This window comes from Microcaecilia unicolor, chromosome 10 (genome assembly GCF_901765095.1).
Source record: "Microcaecilia unicolor chromosome 10, aMicUni1.1, whole genome shotgun sequence".
Taxonomy (NCBI): Eukaryota; Metazoa; Chordata; class Amphibia; order Gymnophiona; family Siphonopidae; genus Microcaecilia; species Microcaecilia unicolor.
Window position 1 is genome coordinate 117615547 of NC_044040.1, and position 17275 is coordinate 117632821.

Sequence of the window (17275 nt, forward strand, 5' to 3'; positions counted from 1 at the left end):
AAAGGGACATCCTCATTTCGATTTGGACGTCCTTGCAGAACATCCCGATCCAGGAGCGGGGAAGCCCGTATTTTCGAAACAAGATGGACGTCCATCTTTTGTTTTGATAATACAGTCAGGGGCGTCCAAATACTTAAATTTGGTTGTCCCTAGACTTGGTCGTTTCTGATTTTCAGCGATAATCAAAACCAGGGACGTCAACGAACAAATGCAAGCCATTTGGTCATGGGAGGAGCCAGCATTTCTAGTGCACTGGTCCCCCTGACATGCCAGGACACCAACTGGGCACCCTAGGGGATACTGCAGTGGACTTCATAAATTGCTCCCAGGTACATAGCTCCCTTACCGTGTATGCTGAGTCCCCCAAACCCCCCCAAACCCACTACCCCCAATTGTACACTACTACCATAGCCCTTACAGGTGAAGGGGGGCACCTAGATGTGGGTACAGTGGGTTTCTGGTGGATTTTGGAGAGCTCGCTGTTTCCTCCACAAACGTAACAGGTAGGGGGGGATGGGGCTGGGTCCGCCTGCCTGAAGTGCACTGTACCCACTAAAACTGCTCCAGGGACCTGCATACTGCTGTGATGGACCTGAGTATGACATCTGAGGCTGGCATAGAGGCTGGCAATGAATATTTTTAAAGATGTTTTTTGAGGGTGGGAGGGGGTTAGTGACCACTGGGGGAGTAAGAGGAGGTGATCCCCGATTTTCTCCGGTGGTCATCTGGTCAGTTTGGGCACCTTTTTGTGCCTTGGTCGTAAGAAAAACACGACCAGGTAAAGTCGTCCAAGTGTTCATCAGGGACGTCCTTGTTTCTTTCGATTATGGGTCGAGGACGTCCTAGTGTTAGGCACGCCCAAGTCCCGCCTTTGCTACGCCTCCGACACACTCCCTTGAACTTTGGCCGTCCCTGCGACGGAAAGCAGTTAGGAACATCCAAAATCGGGTTTCGATTATACCGATTTGGAAAACCCTGTGAGGAGGACGTCAATCTTCCGATTTATGTCGAAAGATGGGCGTCCTTCTCTTTCAAAAATGAGCCCAATTGTGTCTTATGGCTTCTTACGTGTCAGCCACTTGTACCGAGGATAATCAGTCGAGGGGCATAAAAACCTCTTTGGCTATTATCATTCTGAGATACCCTGTTGTAACTTGCTTGGAGCTTCACAGATAAGCATGTAATGTAAATGAATTGCGTAGCACATTTGAAAATGGCAGCTGGCACTAGCCATTTTACTAGACCTCACATCTATGTTTGATCTGATTTTTCATGCTCCGCTTTTAACAAGATTATCCAATATTGGATTAGTTTAGCATTGTTTTGCAGTGGTTCACTTCTTTCCTGTTTAACTGTTCATTTTCTGTTACATTGCTGTTCTCCTTTTCTACATCCTGTGATCCGCCCTGTGGAGTCCCCCAAGGGTCTACTTTGACACCCCTTCTCTTTAACATTTATCTTAGCATGGTCCTGGATGAAGAATGCTATTTCATCTTATTATTATGCAGTTGATATTCTGTTGCTTTCTGATCATGGTCCCTTGAATCTAGATCTCACATTGATTCAGGATTGTCTTGATTCTCCGAGGACAAGCAGGCTGCTTGTTCTCACGACTGGGTTGACGTCCGCGGCAGCCCCCACCAACCGGAAAAAGCTTCGCGGGACGGTCGGCACGCAGGGCACGCCCACCGCGCATGCGCGGCCGTCTTCCCGCCCGTGCGCGACCGCTCCCGCCAGTTACTTTTTTCCCGCGACTGAGAGAGTCGTGTTTTTGCAACTCTCTCGTTTCAGCCGCCGGAATTTTCGACCGCGTTTACGCGGGTCGTCGCTCTTGGCCCTTTTGGCCTCTTCTTCTTTCAGTTTCGTTTGTTATCCAAAAAAAAAAAAAAAAAAAAGAATTTTGCGCGTGTGGAGCACGCGCTCCTCCTTTTTCCCTCGCTTTCTAGCGGGGACGCCTCGTTGCGGCCTAGTGGCCGCTCGGTCGGTTTAAATTTTCGTGGTGTGATTTTAGCCACCATTGCCGACTTTGACTTCGCCGACGCGATTTTTCCGTCGATGTCCTCGAAGGTCCCGAGTGGATTTAAAAAGTGTGGTCGCTGCGGCCGGCCGATCTCGCAGACCGACACCCACGCTTGGTGCCTCCAGTGCCTCGGGCCGGAGCACAATCTCAAGTCGTGTGCTTTGTGTCTCGGTCTCCGGAAACGGACTCAGGTTGCGAGGCAAGTTCTGCGGGACCGTCTTTTTGGAACTTGCGCCGGCCCCTCGACGTCGACCTCGACGGCATCGGTATCGAAGGCCGGTTCTTCGGTACCGGTATCGATGCCCGAGACATCGGCACCGATGGCAGCGACCCCAGGAGAACAGGTCCCGTCGGCCCGCCGGTCCGCCGGCGAGAGTGGGGTAGAGAGACCGCGTGGGCAGTCGGCCCCGGTCACTCCCTCAACTCGTGAGCCACGGGACCGAACCCTGTCGGACCCGGTACCTCGAGACCGAGGGGGATCGACCTCCTCCTCCTCCATGCCCTCCGGCACCGGTGACGTGCACCGGAAGAAGGACAAGAAGCGCCGTCACCGGGAGCCCTCGGTGCCTGAGGAGGTGTCGACGCCGAAGCGTCATCACAGAGAGGAGAGATCTCCGTCGGTGGTGGAGGTACCGACGCGTCGGGGTTCCGGCACCTCGGTGCCGTCTCCTGGCCCCCAGCAGCTTCTGGCACCGACACCCTTGCCGGCCCCACCGCCTTTCTCGGCAGCGGGCCTGGACGAGTGCCTCAGAGCCATCCTTCCGGGGCTCCTGGAAGGGCTGATGCGCCAGGCTGTGCCGGCGCCGGGGGTGCTTGCGCCCTCGGCGCCGATGACTGTGGCGCCGGCGAGCTCTAGCCCGGCGCCGGGGCAGTCGACACCGCCGCCGCTTGCGGTGCCGGTCTCGACAGCCACGCAGGTGGAGTCCCCGTCGACGTCGATGGAGGGAGCTCCGTCCCCGCCGGCGCGGGAGTCCACCGCTCGACGACACCGAGGCCTCGGTGCCTCGACGTCGAGCCGGGCCCGGTACCGGACTCAGCTACATGAGCTAATGTCCGATACCGAGGATGAGGACTCGTGGGGGGAAGAGGAGGACCCGAGATATTTCTCCTCAGAGGAGTCTACGGGCCTTCCCTCGGACCCCACGCCGTCACCGGAGAGGAAGCTCTCACCTCCTGAGAGTCTCTCCTTTGCCTCCTTTGTGCGGGATATGTCTATAAGCATTCCCTTTCCCGTGGTCTCTGTGGAAGAGCCGAGGGCCGAGATGCTCGAGGTCCTCGACTATCCATCACCACCTAGAGAGTCCTCCACGGTACCGCTGCACAATGTCCTGAAGGAGACGCTGCTCCGGAACTGGGTGCGACCATTAACTAATCCCACCATTCCCAAGAAAGCAGAGTCCCAGTACAGGATCCACTCTGACCCAGAGCTCATGCGGCCCCAGTTGCCCCATGACTCAGCGGTCGTGGATTCTGCTCTCAAGAGGGCACGGAGTTCGAGGGATACCGCCTCGGCGCCCCCGGGGCGGGAGTCTCGCACTCTGGACTCATTTGGGAGGAAGGCCTACCAGTCCTCCATGCTCGTGACCCGCATCCAATCGTACCTGCTCTATATGAGCATCCACATGCGGACCAATGTGCAACAGCTGGCGGACCTGGTCGATAAGCTCCCGCCGGAGCAGTCCAGGCCTTATCAGGAGGTGGTCAGGCAGCTGAAGGCGTGCAGAAAGTTCCTGTCCAGGGGGATTTTTGACACCTGTGACGTGGCATCTCGTGCTGCGGCCCAAGGTATAGTGATGCGCAGGCTCTCATGGCTGCGTGCCTCTGACCTGGACAACCGCACCCAGCAGAGACTGGCCGACGTCCCTTGCCGGGGGGATAACATTTTCGGTGAGAAGGTCGAGCAGATGGTGGACCAACTGCATCAGCGGGAAACCGCTCTCGACAAGCTCTCCCACCGGGCGCCTTCAGCACCCGCCCCCACGGGTGGGCGTTTTTTCCCGGGCACGGCAGGCTGCACCCTATTCTTTTGCAAAGCGTAGGTACAACCAGCCGGCCCGAAGGCCTCGTCAGGCACAGGGACAGCCCCAGCGCGCTCGTTCTCGTCAACAGCGTGCGCCTAAGCAGCCCCCTGCGCCTCCACAGCAAAAGCCGGGGACGGGCTTTTGACTGGATCCACGGGAACATAGCCGCCCTACAAGTGTCCGTACCGGACGATCTGCCGGTCGGAGGGAGGTTAAAATTTTTTCACCAAAGGTGGCCTCTCATAACCTCCGACCAGTGGGTTCTCCAAATAGTGCGGTGCGGATACGCCCTGAATTTGGCCTCCCTGCCTCCAAATTGTCCTCCAGGAGCTCAGTCTTTCAGCTCCCATCACAAGCAGGTACTTGCAGAGGAACTCTCCGCCCTTCTCAGCGCCAATGCGGTCGAGCCCGTACCACCCGGGCAGGAAGGGCAGGGATTCTATTCCAGGTACTTCCTTGTGGAAAAGAAAACAGGGGGGATGCGTCCCATCCTAGACCTGAGAGGCCTGAACAAATTCCTGGTCAAAGAAAAGTTCAGGATGCTTTCCTTGGGCACCCTTCTGCCAATGATTCAGAAAAACGATTGGCTATGTTCCCTGGATTTAAAGGACGCATACACTCACATCCCGATACTGCCAGCTCACAGACAGTATCTCAGATTCCGCCTGGGCGCACGGCACTTTCAGTATTGTGTGCTGCCCTTTGGGCTCGCCTCTGCCCCACGAGTGTTTACAAAGTGCCTCGTGGTGGTAGCGGCCTACCTACGCAAGCTGGGAGTGCACGTGTTCCCATATCTCGACGATTGGCTGGTCAAGAACACCTCGGAGGCAGGAGCCCTCCGGTCCATGCAGTGCACTATTCAACTTCTGGAGCTGCTGGGGTTTGTGATAAATTACCCAAAGTCCCATCTCCAGCCAACTCAGTCTCTGGAATTCATAGGAGCGCTGCTGAATTCCCAGACGGCTCAGGCCTACCTTCCCGAAGCGAGGGCCACCAATCTCTTGGCCCTGGCTTCGCAGACCAGAGCGTCTCAGCAGATCACAGCTCGGCAGATGTTGAGACTTCTGGGTCATATGGCCTCCACAGTTCATGTGACTCCCATGGCTCGTCTTCACATGAGATCTGCTCAATGGACCCTAGCTTCCCAGTGGTTCCAAGCCACCGGGAATCTAGAAGATGTCATCCGCCTCTCCACCAGTTGTCGCACTTCACTGCTCTGGTGGACCATCCGGACCAATTTGACCCTGGGACGTCCATTCCAAGTTCCGCAGCCCACGAAAGTGCTGACGACGGATGCATCTCGCCTGGGGTGGGGAGCCCATGTCGATGGGCTCCACACTCAGGGTCTGTGGTCCCTCCAGGAAAAGGATCTGCAGATCAACCTCCTGGAGCTCCGAGCGATCTGGAACGCACTGAAGGCTTTCAGAGATCGGCTGTCCTGTCAAATTATCCAAATTCGGACAGACAATCAGGTTGCAATGTATTACGTCAACAAGCAGGGGGGCACCGGATCTCGCCCCCTGTGCCAGGAGGCCGTCGGGATGTGGCGTTGGGCGTGTCGGTTCGGCATGCTCCTCCAAGCCACATACCTGGCAGGCGTAAACAACAGTCTGGCCGACAGACTGAGCAGAGTCATGCAACCGCACGAGTGGTCGCTCCATGCCAGAGTGGTACGCAAGATCTTCCGAGCGTGGGGCACCCCCTCGGTGGACCTTTTCGCCTCTCAGACCAACCACAAGCTGCCTCTGTTCTGTTCCAGACTTCAGGCACACGGCAGGCTAGCGTCGGATGCCTTTCTCCTCCATTGGGGGACCGGCCTCCTGTATGCTTATCCTCCCATACCTTTGGTGGGGAAGACCTTACTGAAGCTCAAGCAAGACCGCGGCACCATGATTCTGATAGCGCCCTTTTGGCCCCGTCAGATCTGGTTCCCTCTTCTTCTGGAGTTGTCCTCCGAAGAACCGTGGAGATTGGAGTGTTTTCCGACTCTCATTTCGCAGAACGACGGAGCGTTGCTGCACCCCAACCTTCAGTCTCTGGCTCTCACGGCCTGGATGTTGAGGGCGTAGACTTCACTGCGTTGGGTCTGTCTGAGGGTGTCTCCCGGGTCTTGCTTGCCTCTAGGAAGGATTCCACTAAAAAGAGTTACTTTTTCAAGTGGAGGAGGTTTGTCGTGTGGTGTGAGAGCATGGCCCTAGAACCTCGTTCTTGCCCTGCACAGAACCTGCTTGAATACCTTCTGCACTTATCAGAGTCTGGCCTCAAGACCAACTCAGTAAGGAATCACCTTAGTGCGATTAGTGCTTACCATTATCGTGTGGAAGGTAAAGCCATCTCTGGAGAGCCTTTAGTCGTTCGATTCATGAGAGGCTTGCTTTTGTCAAAGCCCCCTATCAAGCCTCCTACTGTGTCATGGGATCTCAACGTCGTCCTCACCCAGCTGATGAAACCTCCTTTTGAGCCACTGAATACCTGCCATCTGAAGTACTTGACCTGGAAGGTCATTTTCCTGGTGGCAGTTACTTCAGCTCGTAGGGTCAGTGAGCTTCAAGCCCTAGTAGCTCATGCTCCATATACCAAATTTCATCACAACAGAGTAGTGCTCCGCACTCACCCAAAGTTCCTGCCGAAGGTGGTGTCGGAGTTCCATCTTAACCAGTCAATTGTCTTGCCAACATTCTTCCCCAGGCCGCATACCCGCCCTGCTGAACGTCAGTTGCACACATTGGACTGCAAGAGAGCATTGGCCTTCTACTTGGAGCGGACACAGCCCCACAGACAGTCCGCCCAATTGTTTATTTCTTTCGACCCTAACAGGCTAGGGGTCGCTGTCGGGAAACGCACCATCTCTAATTGGCTAGCAGATTGCATTTCCTTCACTTACGCCCAGGCTGGGCTGACTCTTGAGGGTCATGTCACGGCTCATAGTGTCAGAGCCATGGCAGCGTCGGTGGCCCACTTGAAGTCAGCCACTATTGAAGAGATCTGCAAGGCTGCGACGTGGTCATCTGTCCACACATTCTCATCTCATTACTGCCTCCAGCAGGATACCCGACGCGACAGTCGGTTCGGGCAGTCGGTGCTGCAGAATCTGTTTGGGGTGTAAATCCAACTCCACCCTCCAGGACCCGAATTTATTCTGGTCAGGCTGCACTCTCAGTTAGTTGTTCTTCGTAGGTCAATTTCTGTTGTACCCTCGCCGTTGCGAGGTTCAATTGACCTGGGTTATTGTTTTGAGTGAGCCTGAGAGCTAGGGATACCCCAGTCGTGAGAACAAGCAGCCTGCTTGTCCTCGGAGAAAGGGTATGATACATACCTGTAGCAGTTGTTCTCCGAGGACAGCAGGCTGATTGTTCTCACCTTCCCTCCCTCCTCCCCTTTGGAGTTGTGTTTCATACTTTATTGCTTGTCATTCAACTGGCGGGAGCGGTCGCGCACGGGCGGGAAGACGGCCGCGCATGCGCGGTGGGCGTGCCCTGCGTGCCGACCGTCCCGCGAAGCTTTTTCCGGTTGGTGGGGGCTGCCGCGGACGTCAACCCAGTCGTGAGAACAATCAGCCTGCTGTCCTCGGAGAACAACTGCTACAGGTATGTATCATACCCTTTATGTCACTGGGCTTATTGCAAAACAACTGCATCATGGATTACTGGTCGCCTCTCTCACCCATCCATCTCTCTTTGTCTATAGATTCTCCAGTGGTGCATCTTTTTCAGCATAAGGAGCTTCTGGCTCTTATTGATCAGGTTGTCTGCTGCAAGCCGGCAAAGACTTCCTGTCCATTGGGCCCATTTGGAGATTTATTTATTGCATTTGTATCCCACATTTTCCCACCTATTTGCGGGCTCAGTGTGGCTTACAATATATTGTGAATGATGGAAATACAATTTGTTGCATTACGATTATGGGTTACATTGTGAAGAGTTATGGGAAGACAAAGTCAGAGTCAAAATATCATTTGGGGAATAGAACAATGGAATGTAACAATGGGGAATTGATAGGGCGATAAAACAATAGCAAGAGGGTAGAGTTTTAAGTGTGGTGAAAATACGGGGGAAGAGAACTCAGAAGAGAGTGTACTGATGCATTTCTATTAGTGTGCATGGACTTCATGTGTTTTGATCCTTGCAATAAATTTTCTCAAAGAGATTAGTCTTCAGTAGTTTGCGGAAGTCGGTTAGTTCGTAGATCGTTTTTTCCGAGGACAAGCAGGCTGCTTGTTCTCACAAATGGGTGACTTCCATGGCAGCCCCTCCGATCGGAGATCTTCCTAGCAACAGAGTTTGCTAGTTCTCGCGTGCATGCGCGACTGTCTTCCCGCCCGAAATCACTCGTGTTCGCTAGTCTCCTTTTTTCCGCGGCTCAGGACGGCTGTTTTTTCGTTCGCTCCGCGCCCCTTGTTGATCCCTCGCGATTCGCGGTTTTTTCGCTAAAATTTCTAATTTTTTCCTTTATCTACTAGTGTTGGCCCGTAAGTTTTCTTTCGTGGTCGATTGCGGCTTTTTTCGCCGCTCGTTCATTTTTTGGTGAGCTTTTGGTGCCCCTTTTTTCACCATCGCGGACTTCGATTTTGCCGGCGAGATTTTTCCGCCCATGTCATCGAAGCCTTCCAGCGGCTTCAAACCGTGCACCCAGTACGGCCGGATAATCTCTCTCACTGATAGGCACGCTTCTTGCCTTCAGTGTCTGGGGGCTGGTCACCGTCCTCAGGCCTGTAATCTCTGTCTTCTTTTGAAGAGGAGAACTCAGGCGACGAGATTGGCCCAGTGGAACAGTTTGTTCGGGGCTTCATCCGGCAGGTCGACATCCTCAGTCCCGCGGTCCTCGGCATCGGAGCCTTCGGTACCGTGCCCATCATCGACTTCGGTACCGCATTCATCGGTACCGGCATCAACATCGAGGCCTTCGGTATCGAGGTCATCGTCGGGTGCAGCTACGAGACCGGGATCGTTCCTCCTGAGGATGTCGTCGGAGGCTGCTTCGATGTCTGGAGTGCAGGTGAGGGCTGTCCATTCCCCTGCTGGTAGCGGTGAGCCCATGAGCAGGTCTCCGCCTGTCTCGAGGGCTCCCGCGGTACAGCCCCCCCCGGGATCGACCCTCTTTGGACCCGGACCCGAGGAAGCGTTTGGATTCGACGTCTTCCTCTTCGGTACCGGGGGGTACAGATGCCGTGCGTCGTGCGAAGGCAAAGAAGCACCGGCATCGGTCACCCTCCAAGCGTGGTACCGAGAGCTCTGGGTCGCCAGTACCACCGGCACCCAAGCGTCGACATCGGGAGGACCGCTCACCCTCCATTCAGGAGGTGTCAATGCGTTCCCCTGTGGACAGCCCGGTACCGCCTCCATCCCCGGAACACGTTCGCAGCTCGACGCCGGTACCGGGCCCACCGCCTTTCTCCACAGCCTCTCTGAACGAGAGCCTCAGGGCCGGCCTTCCGGGGATCCTGGAAGAGCTGTTTTGCCCTTCTCCTCCGGTACCGGGGGTGCTTGCGCCGCCGGTGCCGTCGAGTGAGGCGATGGCTGGGCCCTCGTCTGCGGTGAGGGCGCCCGCCCCGGTACCGCTTGCGGTGCCGGTGCCGGCAGCCTCCCAGGAGGGCTCCCCGGCGACGTCGATGGAGGGAGCTCCGTCGCCCCCGCCTCGGGAGTCCTCTTCTCGACGCTCCCACCGTGGCTGTGTTTCCACGGAGTCGAGGCGGGCGCAGCTTCGGACCGGAGTCCACCAGCTGGTGTGCGATACTGATGAGGAGGCCTCGTGGGAAGCAGAGGAAGACGTCAGATATTTCTCTGACGAGGAGTCTGACGGTCTTCCTTCTGATCCTACTCCCTCGCCTGAAAGACAGCTTTCTCCCCCGGAGAGTCTCTCTTTCGCGGCCTTTGTCCGGGAAATGTCTACGGCAATTCCCTTTCCCATGGTCACGGAGGATGAGCCGAGAGCTGAGATACTGGAGCTCTTGGACTATCCTTCGCCACCTAAAGAATCGTCCACAGTACCCATGCATCATGTCTTCAAAAAGACGTTGCTGGCAAACTGGGTGAAACCTTTAACTACGCCCCACATCCCCAAGAAGATCGAATCTCAATATCGGATCCATGGGGACCCGGAGTTGATGCGGACAGATGCCACACGACTCTGGTGTGGTGGATCTGGCCCTCAAGAAGGCCAAGAGCTCTAGACAGTATGCTTCGGCGCCCCTGGGCAAAGACTCTAGAACCTTGGACTCCTTTGGGCGGAAGGCCTACCATTCTGCAATGCTCATCGCCAAGATTGAGTCCTACCAGCTCTACACGAGCATACACATGCGGAACAATGTGCGACAGTTGGCGGACTTGGTCGACAAGCTCCCTTCTGAGCAGGCCAAGCCTTTTCAGCAGGTGGTCAGGCAGCTGAAGGCGTGTAGGAAATTCCTGGCCAGGGGGGTCTTTGATTCTTTTGATGTTGCATCCAGGGCCGCTGCGCAGGGTGTGGTGATGCGCAGGCTCTCATGGCTGCGTGCCTCCGACCTGGAAAATCGAATCCAGCAGCAGATTGCGGATGCCCCTTGCCGGGGGGACAATGTTTTTGGGGACAAGGTCGAACAGGTGGTTGAACAGCTCCACCAGCGGGATACTGCTTTCGACAAGTTCTCCCGCTGGCCGCCTTCAGCCTCTACCTCTTCGGGTAGATGTTTTTATGGGGGAAGGAGGACGGTTCCCTATTCTTCCGGCAAGCGTAGGTACAATCCTCCTTCCCGCCAGCCTGCTGCTCAGGCTAAACCCCAGCGCGCGCGCTCTTGTCAGCAGCACGCGCCTCAGGCCCTTGCGGCTCCCCAGCAAAAGTCAGGGGCGGGCTTTTGACTGGCTCCTGAAGAGCATAGCCGACGTTCCAGTGCCTGTGCCGGACGGCCTACCGGTCGGGGGGAGGTTAACATTTTTTCACCAAAGGTGGCCTCTTGTAACCTCCGATCAGTGGGTTCTCAAAATAGTCCGGCTAGGGTACTCTCTGAATTTGACCTCAATGCCTCCAAATTGCCCACCGGGAGCTCAATCCTTCAGCTTCCAGCACAAGCAGGTACTTGCAGAGGAACTCTCCGCCCTTCTCAGCGCCAGTGTGGTCGAGCCCGTGCCACCGGGGCAGGAAGGTCTGGGATTCTATTCCAGGTACTTCCTTGTGGAAAAGAAAACAGGGGGGATGCGTCCCATCCTAGACCTAAGGGCCCTGAACAAATATCTGGTCAAGGAAAAGTTCAGGATGTTTCCCCTGGGCACCCTTCTTCCCATGATTCAACAGGACGATTGGCTATGCTTTCTGGACTTAAAGGATGCCTATACGCACATCCCGATTCTGCCAGCTCGCAGTATCTTCGATTTCGTCTGGGAACACGGCATTTTCAGTACTGTGTGCTACCCTTTGGGCTCGCCTCCGCGCCCAGGGTATTCACCAAATGCCTAGCCGTAGTAGCGGCTTCTCTGCGCAGGCTGGGAGTGCATGTGTTCCCTTACCTTGACGATTGGCTGGTAAAGAACACCTCCGAGGCAGGAGCTCAGCAGTCCATGCAGGTGACTATTCGACTCCTGGAGCTGCTAGGGTTTGTGATAAATTATCCGAAGTCCCACCTTCTTCCAGTTCAGAAACTCGAATTCATAGGAGCTCTGCTGGATTCCCAGACGGCCCGTGCCTACCTCCCAGAGACCAGGGCCGACAATCTGCTGACCCTTGTCTCCTCGGTGCGGGCGTCGCAGCAGATCACAGCTCGGCAGATGTTGAGATTGCTCGGCCACATGGCCTCCACGGTTCACGTGACTTCCATGGCCCGCCTTTTTATGAGATCTGCTCAATGGACCCTAGCCTCTCAGTGGTGCCAAGCTGCTGGGAGCCTAGAGGACGTGGTCCGTCTGTCCACGAGGTTTCTTCTCTCCCTTCATTGGTGGACAATTCGATCCAATTTGACCCTGGGACGTCCCTTCCAGATTCCTCAGCCGCAAAAAGTGCTGACCACGGACGCGTCACTCCTGGGGTGGGGAGCGCATGTCGATGGGCTCCACACCCAGGGGACTTGGTCCGTCCAGGAACAAGGTCTACAGATCAACCTCCTGGAGTTGCGAGCAGTATGGAACGCTTTGAAGGCTTTCAGAGATCGGCTGTCCCATCAAATTATCCAAATTCAGACAGACAACCAGGTTGTTATGTATTACATCAACAAGCAGGGGGGCACCGGATCTCGCCCCCTGTGTCAGGAAGCCGTCAGCTTGTGGCACTGGGCACGCCGGTTCGGCATGTGGCTCCAGGCCACGTATCTGGCAGGCGTAAACAACAGTCTGGCCGACAGATTGAGCAGGATCATGCAACCACACGAGTGGTCGCTCAGTTCCAGAGTGGTTCGCAAGATCTTCCAAGTGTGGGGCACCCCCTTGGTGGACCTCTTTGCCACTCAGACCAATCACAAGGTCCCTCAGTTCTGTTCCAGGCTGCAGGCCCACGGCAGACTAGCGTCGGATGCTTTCCTTCTGTTTTGGGGGGGAAGGTCTCCTGTACGCGTATCCTCCCATTCCTTTGATAGGGAGGACTTTGCTGAAACTCAAGCAAGACAGGGGAACCATGATTCTGATTGCTCCTTTTTGGCCTCGTCAGATCTGGTTCCCTCTTCTTCTGGAATTGTCTTCCGAAGAACCGTGGAGATTGGACTGCTTTCCGACCCTCATCACACAGAACGAGGGGGCGCTCCTCCATCCCAACCTTCGGTCTCTGGCCCTCTCAGCCTGGATGTTGAGAGCGTAGACTTCGCCTCCTTGGGTCTTTCAAAGGGTGTCTCCGGAGTCTTGCTTGCTTCCAGGAAAGATTCTACCAAGAGGAGTTATTTTTTCCTCTGGCGACGGTTTGCTGTGTAGTGTGATGGCAAGGTCTTAGATCCTCGTTCTTGTCCTACACAGACCCTGCTTGAATACCTTCTACATTTATCGGAGTCGGGTTTTAAAACCAACTCTGTAAGGGTTCATCTTAGTGCGATTAGTGCATACCATTACCATGTGGAATGTAAGCCGATCTCGGGACAGCCTTTAGTTGTTGGTTTGCTTTTGTCGAAGCCCCCAGTTAAACCTCCTACAGTGTCATGGGATCTCAATGTCGTTCTCACCCAGCTGATGAAACCTCCTTTTGAGCCACTGGATTCCTGTCATCTGAAGTACTTGACCTGGAAGGTCATTTTCTTGGTGGCTGTTACTTCAGCTCGCAGAGTCAGTGAGCTGCAAGCCTTGGTAGCTCATGCTCCCTATACCAAATTTCATCATAACATTGTAGTCCTCCGCACTCACCCTAAGTTCTTGCCGAAGGTGGTGTCGGAGTTCCATCTGAACCAGTCAGTTGTCTTGCCAACATTCTTCCCCCGTCCTCATACCCGCCCTGCTGAATGTCAACTGCACACATTGGACTGCAAAAGAGCATTGGCCTTCTATCTGGAGCGGACAAGCCCACACAGACAGTCCGCCCAACTTTTTGTGTCTTTTGATCCCAACAGGAGGGGAGTGGCTGTGGGGAAACGCACCATTTCAAATTGGCTAGCAGACTGCATTTCCTTCACTTACGCCCAGGCTGGGCTGACTCTCGAGGGTCATGTCACGGCTCACAGTGTGCAAGCCATGGCGGCGTCAGTGGCCCACTTGAAGTCAGCCACTATTGAAGAGATTTGCAAGGCTGCGACGTGGTCATATGTCCACACATTCACATCTCACTACTGCCTTCAGCAGGATTCCCAACGCGACAGTCGGTTCGGGCAGTCGGTGCTGCAGAATCTGTTTGGGGTTTAGAATCCAACTCCACCCCCCTAGGCCCATTTTTATTCTGTTCCAGGCTGCACTCTCAGTTAGTTGGAAAAGTTTAGGTCAATCTCAGTTATATCCTCGCCGTTGCGAGGCCCAATTGACCATGTTTGTTGTTTTGAGTGAGCCTGGGGGCTAGGGATACCCCATTTGTGAGAACAAGCAGCCTGCTTGTCCTCGGAGAAAGCGAATGCTACATGCCTGTAGAAGGTATTCTCCGAGGACAGCATGCTGATTGTTCTCACCTACCTGCCCGCCTCCCCTTTGGAGTTGTGTCTTCCCTTGTCTTGTTTTTGCTTGGTACGGGACTAGCGAACACGAGCGATTTCGGGCGGGAAGACGGCCGCGCATGCGTGCATCGCGGCGCGCTCGCAAGAACTAGCAAACTCTGTTGCTAGGAAGATCTCCGATCGGAGGGGCTGCCGTGGACGTCACCCATTTGTGAGAACAATCAGCCTGCTGTCCTCGGAGAATACCTTCTACAGGTATGTAGCATTCGCTTTCAGGTTGCGTGGTAGTGTATTCCAGAATTGCGTGCTCATATAAGAGAAGGTTGATGCGTGCAGTACTTTGTATTTTAAGCCTTTGCACTTAGGGAAGTGGAGAGTGAGGAGAGTTCGGGATGATCTTTTAGCGTTTCTGGGTGGCAGGTCTATTAAATCAGACATGTAAGCAAGGGGCTTCACCGTGGATGGTTTTGTGGACTAAGGTGCATACTTTAAAAGTGATACATTCCTTGAGTGGGAGCCAGTGTAGTTTCTCACGTAAGGGTTTTGCACTTTCGTATTTTGGTTTTCCGAAGATGAGTCTGGCTGCTGTATTCTGGGCTGTTTGAAGTTTCCTCAGTATTTGTTCTTTGCAGCCTGCGTATAGTGAGTTGCAGTAGTCCAGATGACTGAGTACGAGTGATTGCACTAGGCCGCGGAAGACAGATCTTGGAAAGAATGGTCTTATTCTTTTCAGTTTCCACATGGCGTAGAACATCTTTTTGGTTGTGTTGTTCGCGTGAGTCTCGAGTGTCAGGATTTTTAACGTTTCTGAGATTGGCAGATTTAGTTTAGGTGTGTTAATAGCGGTAAATTTATTCTTGTTGTATTGGGAGGTAAGTATGAGGCATTGAGTTTTTTCTGCGTTCAGTTTCAGTCGGAATGCATCTGCCCAGGTGTTCATGATGTGTAGACTTTGGTTAATTTCGTTGGAGATTTCATTTTGTTTGAAAGGAATGTAAATCGTTACATCATCGGCATATATGTATGGGTTGAGGTTATGGTTTGATAGAAGTTTTGCCAAGGGGATCATCATTAGGTTGAAAATAGTTGGCGAGAGGGGGGATCCCTGCGGTACTCCACATTCAGGTGTCCATGCAGCAGACATAGTTGAATTTGATGTGACCTGATATGAGCGTAAGGTTAAGAACCCCACCCCTTGAACCAGTTTAGGACATTGCCTCCGATGCCAAAATATTCAAGAATGTGTAATAGGATTCCGTAGTCAACCATATCAAAGGCACTTGACATGTCAAATTGTAAGAGTAGTATATTGGTGCCGGTTGCAATCATTTGTTTAAATTTGGTCATTAGGGTAATTAATACTGTTTCTGTGCTGTGATTTGACCGGAATCCTGATTGGGCATCATGCAGTATGGAGAACTTGTTGAGATAGTTTGTGAGTTGTTCAGTTACCATCCCTTTGGTTATTTTGGTTATTAGTGGTATAGATGCTACTGGTCTGTAGTTAGTTATTTCGCTTGCGTTTTTCTTTGTGTCTTTGGGTATTGGGGTGAGTAAAATGTTTCCTTTTTCCTTTGGGAAAAGTCCGTTTTGTAGCATGAAATTCACGTGGTTCGTTAGGTCTATTATGAATTGTTGAGGAGCTGATTTCATGAGGTTGTTTGGGCAGATATCTAGTTTGCATTGGAATTTGGCGAATCTTTTGAGCGTTTTAGAGATGAGGTCCTCTGACAGTAATTCGAATTGGGTCCAGATCCTGTCTGCTAGGTATATTCCGTCTTCTGGGTCTAGACAGTTTAGGAGTGTTGCGTATTCAATAGGGCTGGTGGGTATTTTAAGTCGTAATTGTATGATTTTCTCCTTGAAGTATTTCGCGAGGTCGTCAACCCCTGGTGTATCTTTGCTGTTGTTTGTAACTGGTGTGGTGTCTAGCAATTTATTTTTTTTTTTTAATTTGTATATATTTATTGATTTTGTATATTAACAAACATGTTGCTTATCAAACAGTCAGTCACTGACACAATCCAAAATATTCCCCTCCCCCTCCCTCTCCCCCCCTCCCCCCCCAAGCAGGTTATACATATAAGTTTTTATGTCATGTGAGTTAAATTCCGATATTGAGTCCATAACTCTGAGGATTCATTATAACGTCCCAATCTCTTGTCCGTAAGTTTCTCCATTTCACCGATCAAAGATAGCTTCAAGAGCCAGTCCTCTTCCGAGGGTGCCTCTAATTGCTTCCAGTGCCTTGCTATGACAGTTTTTGCTGCTGCTAAACACATTCTTTTAAACCGGCTCTGCCATTTAGCTCCTCGTCTATTACCCAATCCAAGCAAACACCATTGAGGTTCACACGGGAATGGCTTCCCCGTGTGGGCTGCTATCTTTGTAGCAACATTTCCCCAGAAGACCTGTATTTTGGCACAGGACCACCAAATATGTAGATAGGTCCCCTCCTCGTCTCCACATCTCCAACACCATTATGAAGTCCCTGGAAACATAACATGCAATCTGTGTGGGGTATAATACCATCGTGACAAGATTTTAAAAGCACTTTCCTTTATCAGCACATAGGTTGAGGCTTTAGTAACCTCAACCAGAATTGCCTTCCACTCGTGTGCTGTAAATTCCCTCTGCAAATCCCGTTCCCACTGAAGCATATAAGGACATTTCTCAAAGGTCCTACCCCTTAAAAATTTATACAATATAGAGATAGTACCTTTCATTTTACCCAAGGAGTTCCACAAGTTCTCCAGTCCCTCATACTCCTCCGGGTCCGCCTTCAACCACCCTTGTGTTTGTATATAATGTTTAACTTGTATGTAGAAGAATTGTTCAGTGTCTAAAATCCCATTTTGCTCTTTAAGCTCTGCAAAGGGAACCATTTGTCCATCATCCAGTAGATCTCTAAAACAAATTATCCCCTTCTCTGCCCATCTCCTCGCCACCGGATGACCCATCCCTATCTGAAACCCTGGTTCCCCCCCAATGTGTGCATAAGATGAAGTAAGCCTGGACTGCCACAATTTACTTCTAACCACTGCCCACAATATTAAGAGGTGTTGCACGAATGGGTTGGAAGTCAATGTTGTGTACGTCCTATGTGGAAAGGAGGCCCAGAGTATTGATTTTAAACAATGGTTCGGCACCATAGATTGATCAAGTTGGGCCACCACTGAAAGCCTGTCTTGGCTCCATGCGGAGATAAACTTTAAT

At 53.0% G+C, this 17275-nt stretch overlaps 1 protein-coding gene across 2 annotated transcripts in view; it reads left to right on the forward strand.

Annotated features, from left to right (window-relative positions):
- SRPRB (SRP receptor subunit beta) overlaps positions 1 to 17275 on the forward strand; it is a 269053-nt gene that overhangs the window by 100006 nt on the left and 151772 nt on the right. The window lies entirely within an intron of this gene.